The following is a 16,300-nucleotide window of genomic DNA, read 5'->3' as shown; positions in this document are numbered from 1 at the left end:
CTTAGTGTACTGCACGGCTCACCTGGCCACTGAATACATGGCAGCCATTAACACGATTCCCTGCATCATCAAACCTTTTGTGGAGAGGAGTTGGGGGATAGTCAGCTTCTCTGTGGCCCATGTACCCATTGCTGAGCCCCCCCCCCACCCCGCCCTTGGCACAGCCCCTCCCATAGAAAGAGCAGACTGCCAGGCACTCTTCCTCCGGGGAAAGCTGGGTGTCCCCGCAGGCCACTGGGCCCTGGCCCCTGGTGCTTGCAGCTCTGGCATGCGGTGCCACTCTCTGCTTTTCAGCTGGCGAGCAGGCCCCCCTCCCAGACTGGCCGAGGGGCAGACCGGGCAGGGGGAGCTGGCAGGGAGAGCTGAGGAGGCTGGCCCTGTGCCCTGCTCCTCTGCCAGCTGGGTGGCTGGGCCCGGCAGCAGCTTGGACTAGCTCGAAGGCCCAGCAGGGGCCTCTGTGGGGCGGCAGCCTCCCCGAGCCCCTCAGCTAGCACCAGGCCATCTGGTGCCTCTGTCCCCTTTTGTGTGCCAGGGGGGAGGAGGGGCAAAGGGGGAGGAGACAGATTTCTCTGGCCAGCTCTTTTCTGAACTGAGCAGGAGAAGCTGGAGGTAGAGGGCACGGGGCCTGGGAATGAGGCGCAGGGCCCTCTGGGCTCGGGGATCCGCAAGAAGGGACGGGGGTCTGAGGCGTGGAAAGGGGCAGGCTCACAGGGAAGGAGGGAAGCTCAGAGGGAACAGGTGCCGTGTGCCAGGGGCCTTGGTAGGGAAGCTACAAGGGGAAGAGGCGAGGGAGCGAGACAGAGGGAGAGAGAGAGAGAGAAGGCGAGAGCGAGCTGGGTGAAGAGGAACCCGTGAGTGGTGCAGAAGAGGGAATAAAAATGTGCAGAAAAGAACCAAGTCCAGGTGTAGGAGAAGGTACGCAATAGATCTCCTCGGTGGGTGCGTGAAGCCGCTGCCGTATTTCTGTTCTAGGAAAGAGGAAGTGAGAGCGTGTGGGCCGCGGGCCCTTCCCTGGCGGCCCGTTAGGTGAGGGGGGGCTGGTGGAGCAGCCTGGCTTTCCGGTCAGAGCAGCCCCCGGGGTGGGGGTGGGGGTGGGGAGGCGGGCGGGGGTGGGGGGGGGCGGGGATAGGCCTGCCCAGCAGCTGCCCAGGTTGGGTCCCAGGCAGAACCGCCACCAGGCAGAGACTTTCGGGAGGCATGTGATGGCTGGGCTCTAGGGTGAGGCCTTGGCAATATGCCCTTTGACGTGGTTCACTTGGGGAGGAAGAATGTGCATTTCTGAGGCCGTCGGAATGGATTTTAAAGAATTTCACATACGGGAACTTAGAGTGGCTTTGAGGGAGCTGTCCCGTGTCAGGGGCTGGAATATCCCTTCTCTTCCATGCAGGCCCCCAGGCATGAGTAAAGCACACACAGAAATCACAGGGGTGAGTGTGCGGCTTTGTGCTTCTCTGGTTCTGCCTTTGGGGGAAAAGTCAGGCAGGACACAGAAGGTGGTCCGTTTTCTCTGCCGGGGACAGGACAAACCAGCCTTGGGTTGGAAGCATCTTTCCCCCTGGCGCTTCTCCTGTCAGACTGCATCCCTGGACGGCTCTGAGAATTGCGCTTGCTTTCCCTCCTGGGGTTCTTCTAGGGTCACCCCTCCCTGGGCTCTCTGGCCCTGAGATGTGTGTTCACCCTCTTGCTTTCCCAGAAATCTGCCTTGTCATCTGCATAAGGCCTCATCAGCATCTGTCTTCTGGTCCCCTCTGGAGAGTAGGACTGAGTCACTATCACCTTCTTCTTCTTCTTTTTTTTTTTTTTTTTAAGATTTTATTTATTTATGAGAGACACAGAGAGAGATAGACAGACAGACAGAGAGAGACAGAGACAGAGACACAGGCAGAGGGAGAAGCAGGCTCCACGCAGGGAGCCTGACGTGGGACTCGATCCCCAGTCTACAGGATCACGCCCTGGGCTGAAGGTGGCACTAAACCGCTGAGCCACCCGGGCTGCCCCACTATTACCTTCTTGAAGCAGAAAATCCGCACTGAACTAATTCTTGACTGAGGCACTAGGAGAACCCATACCGCTAATATGATTGATTTCAGGGCAAACTGGTCCATTTAGCACCCACCAACATGGGATTTCTCCCCCCATTAAAGTCACTTAAAGATTCTAGGTTGGTTGGAGGTTCTGGTTGGGGTGGGAGGTACCCCAGAGTGGCTGTGCATATCCTGGCTCTGGCCCTACTGGACTCTCAGGGGCTCAGTGAGGAGCTGTGGGGAGTAGGGTGGGTGATGGGGAAGCGCTCACTGCCAAAGAGGCTCCTGTGTTTCTAAGAAGGTCAGGCTGTAGAGTAGAAGCCACCCTCCCCCGCCCCCGCTCCCCCCCCCCCCCCCCCCCCCAGTAAGGAGCCACCAGATGTAGTGGATGGACAGCCGGAACCAAGCAGGGTCTGACTGGAGATGTCCGTTCACGAGTGTCTGCAGGCAGGCTCACAGCTGGCTCAGCTGAGCCACCTGAAGGAAGAACAGAGGTGACTTTGTATCAACGGTGATTTATTGAGCACTTAGGAAATGCTGCCCAGTTGGTCCTCACAGCAAGCAGGAAGGTAAGGAGGTCATGGTCCAGAGAGGCTAAGGGACTCTCCCATCATCCTTCAGCTAGTAAAGGGCACTGCTGCTGTTGAAACTGTGGCCAGGGGCCTCAGAGGCCGGGTCCGTCCCCTCTGCTGAGCTGTGTTGCTGGCCAGGCCTCATGGGAATGCCATGGCAGGCAGGGCCAGGAATGGCTTCGTGGAGGGCCTTTGAAATGAACTTGACAAATGAGCAGGACTTGGACATTTGGAAGGGTGATGCTTCTTCTGAGTGGAGGAAATAGCAGGCACAGACGCTCAGGGCCCATGCGGGGATCTGGGCAGACTGCTGAACACGAACAGGAGTTTGGAAGGAGACCCAGCCTGGGAGGCAGGTTGGCGCCATTTTGTGGAGTTGGAGCCACTTGGAGGTTTGCTTCCTTCACTAGGGGGTGGGGGTCTGATGAAGGTTTGGATGAGGGGAATCTCGTGGTCAGGGCTGTCCTGGCAGGGGTCTGAAGGGGAGCTGAGGCCAAGGTGGAAGGCTAGGTCTGTGGGCGGTGGGGAGGGCAAGGAAGGAGTGGTGTGTGAGCAGCCTGGAGGAATAAAACACACACTGCGGTGCTGGCTAGGAGGATGGCGTGGGTTGTTTATAGAAATAAGGAAGTCACAGAGAGGAGGTGCTTTCGGGTGCGGGGGAGGGGACAGAGAGGAGATCAGACTTTGAACCTGGGGAGGTCAGTCATTAGCTGGACTTCCAGGTGGCCACAGGGAATAGCAGGGGCGCCCTGATAACCCTAAAACCTTGTTTTGTTTTGTTTTTTTTCTAACCATGGACCTATTTTATTTTATTTTTATTTGTATCAAGTGATCTTTTTCCTGTCACATTTTATTTATTTAATTTAATTTTTAATTTTTATTTTTATTTTTATTTATTTATGATAGTCACAGAGAGAGAGAGAGAGAGAGAGAGAGAGAGAGAGAGAGGCAGAGACACAGGCAGAGGGAGAAGCAGGCTCCATGCACCGGGAGCCCGACGTGGGATTCGATCCCGGGTCTCCAGGATCATGCCCTGGGCCAAAGGCAGGCACCAAACCGCTGCACCACCCAGGGATCCCTATTTATTTAATTTTAATTTTTAACATTTTAAAATAATTTTATTTAAATTCAATTTGCCAACATATACTATATGCCCAGTGCTCATCCCATCATGTGCACTCCTTAGTGCCCATCACTCAGTTACCCTTTCCACCCCCCTCCTCCCCTTCTGTAACCCTTTGTTTGTTTCCCAGAGTTAGGAGTCTCTCATGGTTTGTCTTCCTCTCTAGTTTTTCCTCACTCAGTTTCTCCTCTTTCTCTTATGATCCCTTTCACTATTTCTTATATTCCACATATAAGTAAAACCATATGGTAATTGTCTTTTTCCGATTGACTTATTTCACTCAGCATAATACCCTCTAGTTCCATCCATGTTGAAGCAAATGGTGGGTATTCGTCTCTTCTGATGGCTGAGTAAGATCCCATTGTATAGACCACATCTTCTTTATCCATTCATCTGTCGAAGGACATCATGGCTCCTCCCACAGTTTGGCTGTTGTGGACATTGCTGCTATGAACATTGGGGTGCAGGTGTCCCGGTGTTTCACTACATCTGTATCTTTGGGGTAAATCCCCAACAGTGCAATTGCTGGGTCATAGGGCAGCTCTATTTTTAACTTCTTGAGGAACCTCCACACTGCTTTCCAGAGTAGCTGCACCAGCTTGCATTCCCACCAACAGTGCAAGAGGGTTCCCCTTCTCCACATCCTCGCCAACATTTGCTAAAACCTCATCTTAAATGTCCAGCTGCTTCATTCTCCCCCGAGGAGCTGAGCTCACTGGTTGGGATTCTTGGACTTACGTTTTGTGTCTCCCAGTAGCAGCAGAACCTTGGATGTCCTAGGAGCTGAGAGGCCTAGTTACCAGCTGGTGCTAAGGGACAAAGACAAAAATTATACAGTCCCTGCCCCCAGATATGGGTCCTCAGGCCTTCAGGGTCTGAGGTTACAGATGAAGGGTTACAGATGAAGAATTTCCCTACTGGGCTCCTCCTGCAAGAGCTCCCCTCTGGTTTTCTCAGGAAAGATGTTGTCCACCCTTCCACAGGGGCAGGGAGGTCAGCAGTGGGGCAGGGATGGCATTTTGGCTCAAGGGTCATGACATTGGCCATGCTTAACTGGGAGGAAAGAGGCAGCTTCCTTCTCTTGGCTGTACTTGGAAAGGGGAAAGAGACAGTGATCCGGGCTGTTGACTGGTCCTGGTCCCTCCTTCACCAATTCTGGAGGTCTCCTCAAACCCTCCACCTGGACAGCTAAGAGACTTGAACCTAGATCTTGGATTTGGGTTAATCCCCTTTCTTAGTGAGGAGATAGAGCTCTAGGAAGAGGCAACCTATAAATAAGATCCACTCATTCCTGTTTTTCATCCAATAAGTATGTATCTAGTGTCTACTCTGGGTCAAATAAAGGATAGGTCGGCTGAGGTCCTGGCCCTGAGGGGGGCCTGATGCATGCCCAGCAGGGACCACCGAGGGCTGGGGGTGGTGTCCTCACAGAGGACACAGGTTTCAGCTAAGTTGGGAAGTAAGTAGGGAACTGTCCAGTGAAGGGAGAGGAGAAACTGTTCTCAGAAATGAAAACAGTAGGAGCACCCCCAGAAATCCTGATTTCATGGGTCTGGAGAGGGCTCAGGCACTGGCATTTTAACAGCTCCCTAGATGATTCTAACTTGCAGTCAGGGCACCACTGGGCCACCTCTGGTTCGTGTGCAGAGTCTTGCTAATTGCAGGCTCATCTTATTCAAGGAAGAAGGATCAAAGCTGCTGAGCATGGTGGGAGGAAGGAGAACAGCTGGTCTGTATCAGTTCAGCCTGGTACCCCTGCAGGGTCTGAGCCAGTGGCTTCAATCCCTCTCCCCTCTTGTCCGTTGTTGCTACTGCCTTGCTCTGGCTTCTGCTCTCTGCAGACTTCTGCAGTGGTCCCCCACCAGTTCCCTGCCACCTGGTTCCATCCCCAGCAGGGGTGTCAATGTGACCTGTCCTCTGAAGCCTGAGGGGCACACCACTAGCCATCTGACTGTTCCTGGCCTGGACAGGGTGCTCCAGCCTCCCAGGGGCTCCAGCGAGAGCCCCTTCACCACAGGCACCGGGCCCTCTGGCTTCATACCTTCTGTGCTCACTTCACAACTTCTCCTCTCAGCAAAAGAAACCCTGCATTTATAGCTCCCTTCCCGCTTCTGGTTCCCTTCCTGGAATGGCCTGCATCTTCTAGGTCTGCACTCCCAGCTTGTCCTTCCAGGAGGCCAGCTGACCTTCCCAGGAGATCCCCCGGCCTCTTCTTGAGTTAAGGGCCCTGCCTAGGCTCTTAGCTTTCCTCCTGTTCCTGGCCTGCCCTGTGTGTGCACAGTCGTGGGAATGGTGACACCTCTTCTCCCCCACAAATGCACACTTCTCCCGCCACCGCCAGCTCTGCTTTTGTAAGGGAAGGAAATTACTCTTTTTCCTTCTGCACACTTTAGGTGCATTGACTGGAGCCCTCCAAACCAGACTGAGAAAGGACAGATTAACAAAAGAAAATACAGAAGGTTATTACACATTGCACGTACACATGGGAGCACTCAGTGATGAGTAACTCAAAGGGGGGCATGCAACTTGGACTTACAGAGCATCTTAACGAAAGAACAATACACTTGTAGAAAAGTGACAAGACCAAGGAAGAGGGATGTTGGCTTCCAAGGGTAGCGAGCTGTGGGAAAGTGAATATCTGGGGGAAATTAAAGGCAATTGAGGGCTAGTTGGTAAAGTTTGTGCAGCCTTCTTCTGGTGCCTTCTTGGGGTTGAGAAGAGTCTTGAGGGGTCTCTGGTGAGTAACTTCTGATCTTCCTGGGAGAGAGGGGTGCGGGGGCCTCTTTACAAATTTATGCCTTGATTTTGGGCAAAGAGCAGGAAGGTGGAGAGCTTTTCTTGCAGTTTCTCGGTTGCCTTCAGATTCAAGTCCTTACACCAAAGCGGCCTATTTTGGGGTGCTGTGTTCTGCTCCCCTGCACTCTCCAGGCCTGATAGCCACCAGCACACAGCAAGTACACAGGGGAAGACAAGGATGATCATGCCACTGAGCAGAGTCAAGGTGAAGGTGATGGCAAATGGCCTCACTGCAGATGGACGTGCATCTGGGCTGCTCTCCTGATTTTAAATGAGGAAATTGTGCTTCCCCAGAACATGAAAGACTTGTCATAGGTCACTCTACAAATGTCAGAGTTGGCATTTCAGGCAATGATGCCTCAAGAGTTTTTTTGGCTTCATGCTGACAGCACTGGACTTTCATGGGGGAAGAACTGAGGGAAGCTGCAGTGTTACCCCTACCTTTCCTCTGCCTTCCACATCAGGTGTTTTTATACCCCCGGCTATTTTCTCCCAATTGCCTGACTTTATTGTAGGTGATTTATTTTTGGCTTTCACCATCGAGCCCTCTGAGGGCCTACTGATAATTTCAGAGACTCTCAGAGGCCCACGCCTTGTTTACCATCCTGGCCAGGAGCCAGATTCTTCAGAGCCTTGGTCTCAGGGCCAGGAAGACTGGGAGTAAGCATGCCTTGCAGGAGGGGGCAGCGAGGGACAGGGAGTGGCAGGATTGGCTAGTGGCTAGTGGTGTGTTTCTGCCCCGGAGTCCCTGGACCTGTGCATTTGAGTGTTAGCAGCCTGGCCTGAGGCTGAGAGTGAGGGAGACAAGCCTGGGCATGTCTGCTGGGGCAGGTTGGCCAGGGGCCCAGTCATGTGAAGACCTCAGAGATCCCTGGGAGCTGCTACTGGATTCTGAAGTGTGCTGAACTGGAGCTGGGCCTGGAAAAACGTCTTAGGGGACAGGAGGAGAGCTCTGTTCTAGGGGAATCGGGGGTATTGAGGATGATGATGTAATGATATGTAATGATAATATGGTAGCGGTGGCTATCATTTAGTGAATGGCTCCTCTTTGCTGGGCACCGTGCTCTGGTCCTTTATAGGTATTAGGTCATTTTATCCTTAGAACAACACCTTGAGATGAGACTTATCCCTACTTTCATATTTTACATTTTGCAGCTTACAGATGGGGAAACTGAGGCTCATACCTCTGGTCATGTGGAGCACCACATGTCTGAGCTCCTGACTTAGCCTTTCTGGAGACTTCGAGAGTCCTCCTGGAGACACCCAAAGATACGGGATGGTGTCTCCGGGGGTGCCTGGAGCAGGTGTGGCTCAGAACCAGCCAACTATGGATTTCTATTGTTATTATATCTTAGACTGGTAGGTCTGGAAATCTTGGGTTACATTTATAGGTCTTTAAAAACAGAAAAGTTTTCATGCTGGACTTTAAAAGAATATACTTTCTTTAGCCTTTGCTTATAAGGAGGTAGGCTCTCTTTAAACATCTCTTAAAAGTGCTTCCTGCTATGACTCCTCTGGGCCATTCTACTATGAACTGGCACAGACACGAATAGCTTAAACCCTTCTGGGCAACACTACAGAAGAAAATAAATCCTGGAGTGTCATAATTGGCCACAAGCTGAACATGAGTAAGCAGCAGAGATACTGATTTGTAAGAAAAAAGCGGATTTGCAGCAAGTGTGAAGTGTGCAAAGGGAATTAGCCCCCGCCTCTCAGTGGGGTAAAGCAGAGGAACTTCCTCCACGTTGTGCTCCAAGGGTTTATTTATAGGTCACTTGTTAGGAACTTGGAACTCTTTCCTTCACAGAATCATTGTTACAGATGGAGGCAAAGTTCTGAAGCTAGCCTAGAGATGCGTGCGGCTAGCTCAGATCCTCGTATCTACAGTGAAACAATAGGAGAGAGCAACTTAGCTGTGATGGATGTGCACCATTCCTTTGTCATGACCGGGAAATGCCCCATCGGATACTTGATGAGGGGAGTGATGATGTCATGCAAGAAACACAGCTTCTTTCAATTTTCAGGTTGTTAGTACTTGGCACACCTCTGCCTCTTCCCACCCCCTTCCCTCCCTTCTTTCTAGAAGGCTTTCAGCTCTTCCCCCAAATCAGTTGCATGTGTGTGCACACGTGCACATGAGCGTGCGTGTGTGTACACAGACACACAGCAGGACAGGACACCTCTCCCAATCCCCCCTCCTCACCTGTCTCTCCGACTCCCAGGGTGAGATGAGATGCTCCTTCGTGCATTTTCCTAAAGTCTGACAATGACAATATGACAAAAATCAGTCCTAGCTCCAAAATCTCCCTCTCTCTGAATTGTGCCTCCATCCTTCTTCTGCCTTCCATCTGCATTACCAACACCTTGGGCATCATGTGCTGTGGAGACAAGGGCAATGGCCTGAATGGCTTTTTTCTTCCCACTCCCTCTCCTGCTCTAATCCTCAGTTTCATTTTCCACACAGTGGCCGGAGCGACTTTTGACAATTTTCATCAGGTCATGTCATCTCCCAGCAGGTTGAGTGAAATTCAGCTCTTACCCTGACCTTGCCAAGCCTGGGTGGTCTCCCTGCCCCCAGGCTCCCTCCTGGCCCTGGGCTTTTGCTCTTTCTTAGCCCTCAGCCTGGACCACTTTTTCTCCCTCCTGCCTCTTGTCATCTGACAGATGTCAATTTAAATGTTAGCTGCCTCCTCAGAGAAGTCTTCCTTGTTCTCCCTTTCTAAAAGGCCTCCTGCTGTGTTCTCTTATGAGATCCTATTTATTTCCTTCAGAGAATGTAATCACAATCTGCAGTGCTCCTGTCTGTTTCCCATGTCCTTGTATATTGTGTATCTTCACTGGAATAGATTTTTTTTTAAGTAGTCCCCACATACAGCGTGGAGTCCAGTGCATGACCCTGAGATCATGACCTAAGCTGAGATCAAGAGTCAGATGTTTAACCAACTGAGCCACCTAGGCGCCCCCAGAATGGAATTTCGAAAGCCTGGCCTCGTCCAGCCTGTTGATCACTGTAGCTGCAGTGCCCAGAACGGTGCCTGACAGTGAAGGTGTTCATAAATGTTTACAGAATGAATGAATGAACCGAAAGTGCATTAGAGAGAGCAAATGAAAAAAATGTTTTTGTAATAGGGAAATTTTATGCAATGTGAAGAGATTTGGGGGAGCTGGATGCTGCATAAGCCCCCAGAATCCTGCTGAGAGAACTGGCTCAAAGTTGAGGTCAAGGCATTTTGTATGATGCCTTAGTGGTTGGAGGGCATCCAATGGTTTGGGTGAGAAAGAGGCTTAAAAGCACAGATCCTGGAGTGAGTACCTGATACGAGTGGTGTAGGGGGTGATGTTTCCAGGTGAGTGACGGGGGGTGGGGGTGGGGGGGTGTCACCCTTGGCTTAGACCTTGTTGCATCTATGCTTATAAGTTGGGCTATGTCGTTTAAACATGAACAACAAGCTCCACTTTCCCATCCTTGTTAAGTGGATTGAGAGCAGTATGGCTGGGGTGAAAACAATCATAGTTTAATTGGTTTTAAATATGCTAATGCCTGTAATGAAAGCACAGTGATGTGAGCAGATGGGAGCACACCTTTAGAGGGTGTGACCTTTATGCCACAAGGTGGGATGAGTAATGAGTGAGACAGACCCTTACAAGATAGCTAAGGGTTGTAGTTATAGAGGGTCAAGTAGAGATCTTGGAGAAACAGAACTCAGGACGCAGAAAAGATAGAAGAATGCAATGAGAATGGGACATAGAAGAGCTAAGTTCTTTTACATGTTTGTCTTGGGCCATGAGAAAGAAACAAGATATTATTATTCATATTATAATAATGGATTTTCACTCTCAGGAAGCAAAAGGTTCCTACTCACTGAATCAATGTCTTTGTGGTTTCAGAGGAGCTCCGTATATCCCAGAACAAAGAAGTCTTGCTCAGCTTCACATTTTAAACTAGATTTTTAAAATCCATAGCAAGCTAATACTCAATAATCTTGGGAGCCTGGTTCTTTAGAGGGAGAAGGCTTTTACTTTTCAAGAAGATTCCTGTTCTGTATTGAGAGCAAAGCTTGGGGGTCTGAGCATAGAGCGATGGGTTGAGCCATCATGCTGAGAAAGAATAGAAGGTTTGACACAAAAGAAGTACCTGCCCTGTAGAAAAACTTATCTGCTGCCGGGAGAAGCTTGGAGCAAGATTCAGAAGGGATGAGAAGGGTGGTAACGCGCTGTGTGCCCTGCCCACCAGCCAGATGGGAGTAGGGGACCAAGGGGTAGAAACAGCCCAGATGGAGTGGCAGGAAGTAGAAAGTAGATTTGGATCACTGGGAAGAAAAATCCTTGTACGGGGTACCCATGGCACAGCAGAAATGCTGGCAAACTGTTCCACCAGCGGGAGGGCCTGACACCGTGGCCCTTGCTTCTTCTCCAGAACTTCCCAGGCGATGCCTAGGAGTGTATAATGTGGCAGGGAATTAAAAGCCAACATGCCTGTTGAGGGGTGACTGGGTCAGGGGGATGGACCCCTTGGCAGAGTCTCAGAGTAGACAGCCAGAGCTGGCACCAGAGGGAAGATGTGGCTGAGCCTTGGTGGGTCAGTGAGTGATGCCGGGCACACTGAGGAGGGGGCCCACACCGCAGGGGGATGGCCAGACAGCCCAGGAGTACTTATTAGGCATGGCCTACATGGAGGCCACAGGTCATGAGCATCTCAAGCCCAACTGGACAAGGGGTGGGAGAAGATGTCGCTTAGGCTCAGCACATGGGAAGCCATGCAAAGGTTTTCATTTCTAACAAGATAAAAATGAGTCCCCAGCATATTAAGACCCATGAAGTAAAATGAAGGGGCTATGGTCTGGTCCCATTCTCTGGGCCACTCAGCTCCCTTCTGGAGCACTACAGTCATGGGGGGTGTCACTGTGAACTGCCAAACCAGACTCCGTTCAGAGAGTAGTGAGAAGCTGCCACATGAGAGTAAGTAGGAAGGAATCTAGAGTGTGTCGTCAGGAGAAGGACAATTCAGGAGTGACACACTGCTCAGGTTCTCTGTGTCCCTGAGGGCAGACTCAATATGTGGACATTACAGGGAGAGAGATTTCGGCTCCAAACGCAAAAGAACTATTTAATAATTCTGAGCTGGCATGGGCTGAATCAGGACACAAGCACTTCCTGGAGTTGATGTCTCCTAGCGGAAGCCAGGACACTATGTAGGCAATTTACACATCTGCTTGGACAACCTTTAAAATGTCTTCCAACCTTAAGGTTTTGTGAATTGCTGAATGAAACTCTAATTTTATAATTTGTGACTCAGAGGAGGCTCTTAACTTTGAGTCAGAGTATCTGAGTAGTAAGGCCCAGCTTCGTGGAGTCAGATCACCCTGGCTTCTGAGGCTGGCTTTGTCACTCACTAGCTGTGTGACCCTGGAGAGTTTCTTCCACCTTTCTGAATCTCCCATTTTCTCGTCTACGAAAGGGCAATACCTACCCATCTGGTGTTTTGATCTTTTATCATATTCTTTCACTTAATGCTAACAAAAGCCTGCCACACTCTAGATTCCTTCCTACTTACTCTCATGTGGCAGCTTCTCACTACTCTCTGAACGGAGTCTGGTTTGGCAGTTCACAGTGACACCCCCATGACTGTAGTGCTCCAGAAGGGAGCTGAGTGGCCCAGAGAATGGGACCAGACCATAGCCCCTTCATTTTACATCATGGGTCTTAATATGCTGGGGACTCATTTTGTTTGAGAGAAAGAGAAAGAGAGAGAGAAAGAGAGAGAGAGAGAGAAGGGGGGCAGAGAGGGAGAGGGAGGTGAGTACAGGACCTTTGAAGTGCTTTAAAAGCTCATTACTATCTAGCGGTTAAATTTTGTCTTGGTAAGACTAGCTTACAGAGCATCAGGTTTAATGCAAAGATGAAACAGACCGTGATATGGTGTGGACAGATTCTGACTTGAATGCTCTTAACAGGGAAGGGAAGAGAAGGGAAGGGTCTGATCTGGGGAGGAAGGGAGGCCCCTATGACTATGCTGGGGAAGGGGCAAGAGAAAGTCATCCCCTGAAGGCTACAGATAGACAGCTCTGGCCCCGTTCCTGGGTTTCTGGCCATGGACTGAGTGTGGCTGTGGAAGTGCCCACCCTCTAGTGAGAAAGGAGTGGGCCTGGACAAGCCCCCCAATTTCCCTGTGACTGGGGTACCACAGCCGTACTGTATCTGGAACAACTCTCAGATGTGAGGTGGGCAAGATTTTCTTTCAGCTTCCCTACACTTACTCCCCCAGCCCCAATTCCTCCTTACGTTCTGCCTTCTAATTCTTCCTTCACAACTTAGTTCCTTAGAAATACCTCAGTTTGTTCCCCAGGAGGTGTGACTGACAGAGCTGAAAGAGCCACCTCTCCCAGGGGCACTTGGGCTCCCAACCAGGACTATCCCGGGTGGGGTGGGGGACTCTCTCCTCAGCCTACAGGGACAGCGTGAGTGGGAGTGAGCCCTGCTGTGTATCTCTGCCCAGCTGATGTACTCTGGGCCAGGTCCCCACTGTCTTGAGCAGGGGTGGATGGCAGTAAAAAACCAGGCCCAAAGCCTTGCCTGGGGGTGGGGGAGTGGCTCCCACTGTTGGAGGAAGTGAGTGAGTGGGTCCTGCCTGGGGCCTCAGGCTGACTCAGTGATTCCTGGAAGGTGTGATGTCATGGTGACATCGCAGTTCCCCACCCCAACCGAAGTTAATCGGAGAGCGACGAGTGTCTCTCATTGGCATGAGGCCTCCAGGCACCAAGCCCCCCAGATCTTGCTTAATGCTGCCTGCATTAATAAATCTCTTCTCCAGATTCCCACAGCTCAGATCATTTGTCCCTACAGGGATCCCATATTCTGGGCAGTCTTGATTGATTTTAATAATTTTATCTCTTTGTTTTTCCATGTAAATAAATTCAGAGGGACACCTGGGTGGCTCAGTTGGTTGGGTGTCCAACTCTTGGTTTCAGTGCAGGTTGTGCTCTGGAGGGGAGGGAATGCGTCCTGGGATCAAGCCCTGTATCCAGCTCTGAGCTCAGTGTGTGTGTGTGTGTGTGTGTGGGGGGGGGGGGGGTCTGGTGGTCTGGTTTAGAGTCTCTCTCTCTCTCTCTCTCTCGCTCTCTCTCTACCTCTCCCTCTGTCCCTCCCCATGCTCAAGCTTGCTCTCATTAAATAAATAAATAAATAAATAAATAAATAAATAAATAAATAAATCTCAGAAAAAATAAATTCACCAATCATAGAAAATCATCCCACGTCTGACCATGCGACCTGAGGTTTGGGAACCTGGAGCCTCTGGCGGTGCTTGATCAGAAACCGCAGAGCACCTGATGATGTGCATCCTTGTGTCCTCCTGCAGTTTCACATCTGCGGTCTTCAACAGTGTTTTCTCTTTTTCTTTTTTTTTTTTTTTAAGACTTTATGTATTCATGAGAGAGACAGAGACACAGGCAGAGGGAGAAGCAGGCTCCTGGGGAGGAGCCTGATTCAGGACTCGATCCCACGACCCCAGGATCACGCCCTGAGCCAAAGGCAGATGCTCAGCTGCCGAGCCACCCAGGCGCCCCAACAGTGTTAATAGCTTTTAAGTGTCAGCTGTGTTCTTTATTTCTTCAGTCCTCTCCAGGACTCCCAAATGGGGCTGAGGATGTGAGCAGTTGAAACCGCTTGTTGGGGAGCTAGCTCCCCATCTTGTCCTCTCAGGGGCTCCCTCCCACCGCCTCATGGAGGATGGGGCATCTGCACCGAGGGCCTCTGGCTGGGTGAGAAGGAGAGGCCTTTCGCTCCTGGGGGGGTGGGTGCCCCTGGGGAGTGGGTGCCCCTGGGGGGTGGGTGCCCCTGGGGGGTGGATGCCTTATTGAAAGGTAAGAGCTGTCAGTCTTGGTTTGGAAAAACCCCGCTGAACTTGATGGGACCAGGAGTGCTTCAAAAAAACCCTCCTCCCTGCTCCCCTGTTCCCCAGTGACTCGACTCCCCGGGAGGCTGAGTGTAGACCCTCGTGGCCTCAACTGAGTCCTTTGTCACCTGGAGTCTGAATTCCAGCCCCTCCTCCTCGGTCCTCCCACCCCAGCCGGGCTCCAGCTGTTTCCAGGGGCGCCCGGGCTGGCCTCACGCTGCCCGATGCTGCCCCCTGCAGGCGGTTCTGGAGCACAGCGCTCACCCCCCTCCCACCCAAGGGGCTGCAGGCCCTGAGCTCCTGCTCCCAAAGGGTGGCTTTTCATCACCTAAAGCTGTTAGAGCAGCTAATAGCCCATGAACAGGGAGAGAATGAGGCTTCTCCAAGTGAATTGGGTGTTGAAAGACACTGTGAAAAATGGTGGAGGTAGTGAGGGTGACCGGTGAAGATTTGCATCTGAAATGAGATGACAGGGGTGGGGGTGAGGTGGCACAAGAAGGAACCAATGTTTGCTGCGACCTTGCCATTTACATCAAGGCTCACAACAATCCGAGTGGCAGATGTTCTGAGCCCCTGCTTAAGGAATGATGGAATCGTGTCTTAGGTTAACTAACATGAGTGGTGGGGCTAGGACCCGAACTCAGTGACCCCAGAGCTCTATGACATCTGATGTCCCATCATCCCATGCTAAGAGAGCAGAATCCTGCCCAGGAGGAAGGCCCCTTTATCTATGGTATGAATGGGGTTCTTTGGAATGAAGATGAAATTTTAACAGCATTCTCTTCACTAAGAGTTTTAGTTAGAGCTTCCACGATGTGATTTTAGGGATGCTGGGAAGGTCTCCCTACCTGAAAACATATCCCCAACTTGCCCAGCACTGCCCAGAATTTCACTATAGAAGAGTCATTCCCTCAATTAACATTGGCTACATGGGGACTCTGGTTAACCGAACGTGATTCCTGGTGGGTGGGGGGTGTGGGTAGGGAGTCACATATTAGACCCTTACATCTTACCTCAGTGGGGATTAGCTTGTCACATTGCTTTGTTCCTGTGACGGAGAATTAAGGGTGTGGGGGAAAGTGGGGACAAGGGTATCTTTGTCCCCAGCTACATGCTTCATCTTCTCCCCCACCCTCCTCTTTTTCTTTGATGTCACATGGGCCCGGAATCTTCAAGATATCCATCCGTCCCTCCTCCATCTAATTGATCAAGAAGTCATCCCTGGCCTACCTCTTAAGTGGTGCTTGGCTTTCTCCTGTGCACACTCCCAGTCTCTGGTCAGCTTCTTCCTGGCTGGTTCCTGGGGCAGCAGTGGAAGAGAGCTTTCTAGAATGCAGATCTGATGATGCTGCACTTCCTCTTAAGATTTTCCGCATTGCTTAAGAAGTGCAGACTCCTTAGTATTTTATACACACCCCTCAGGACCTCATTGCTACCCCTCTCTCTAGCACCCATTCTCCTTTGTCTCTATACATTCCTCCATCACCCCCACCTCCAGCCCATTTCTGCCTTATTATTTGACATTTTCCTTCTGTTACTTCGTATGTTCATTCATATCTTCGTGCCTTTGCCTGGGCTTTGTTTTTATCAGGAAGGCCTTTCCCCTTCGGTGCTCAGCTGACCGCTCCTTGGTGAAGCCATCCCTGAGTCCCACCCACCCCCTCAGCCCCCCGGAGGAGGTGTTTTGATGTCTCAGTCTCCCCCACTAAGCTGGATACATAAACGAATGAGTGAAGAGTAAATGAAGTCAGCTGATGAGCGGGCTATCCATTTCAAAGGATGTACTGCTGTTTTCGACACGAATATGAACCCAACTGTGGCTACATGCGTGAATGCTGCTGTGACACACCAGATGTGCATGCGTGTGCCTCGGTGGGCTACACTGGCTCTG

General features: G+C 51.2%; 1 long non-coding RNA gene across 1 annotated transcript; it reads right to left on the bottom strand.

The window, feature by feature from the left end:
* Positions 1–3,832: 3,832 nt before the first annotated feature.
* LOC140634757 (uncharacterized) lies at positions 3,833–15,714 on the bottom strand. The gene is made up of 3 exons (XR_012032143.1): positions 15,640–15,714; positions 8,719–8,775; positions 3,833–4,528 (listed from the first exon to the last, which is right to left on the bottom strand). It is a non-coding gene; the product is annotated as an uncharacterized lncRNA (long non-coding RNA).
* Positions 15,715–16,300: the final 586 nt, after the last annotated feature.

This window comes from Canis lupus, chromosome 6, assembly GCF_048164855.1.
Source record: "Canis lupus baileyi chromosome 6, mCanLup2.hap1, whole genome shotgun sequence".
NCBI classification, from domain to species: domain Eukaryota; kingdom Metazoa; phylum Chordata; class Mammalia; order Carnivora; family Canidae; genus Canis; species Canis lupus.
Note: the sequence above shows the minus strand (reverse complement) of the source record. Positions and strands in the feature narration are given on the sequence as shown.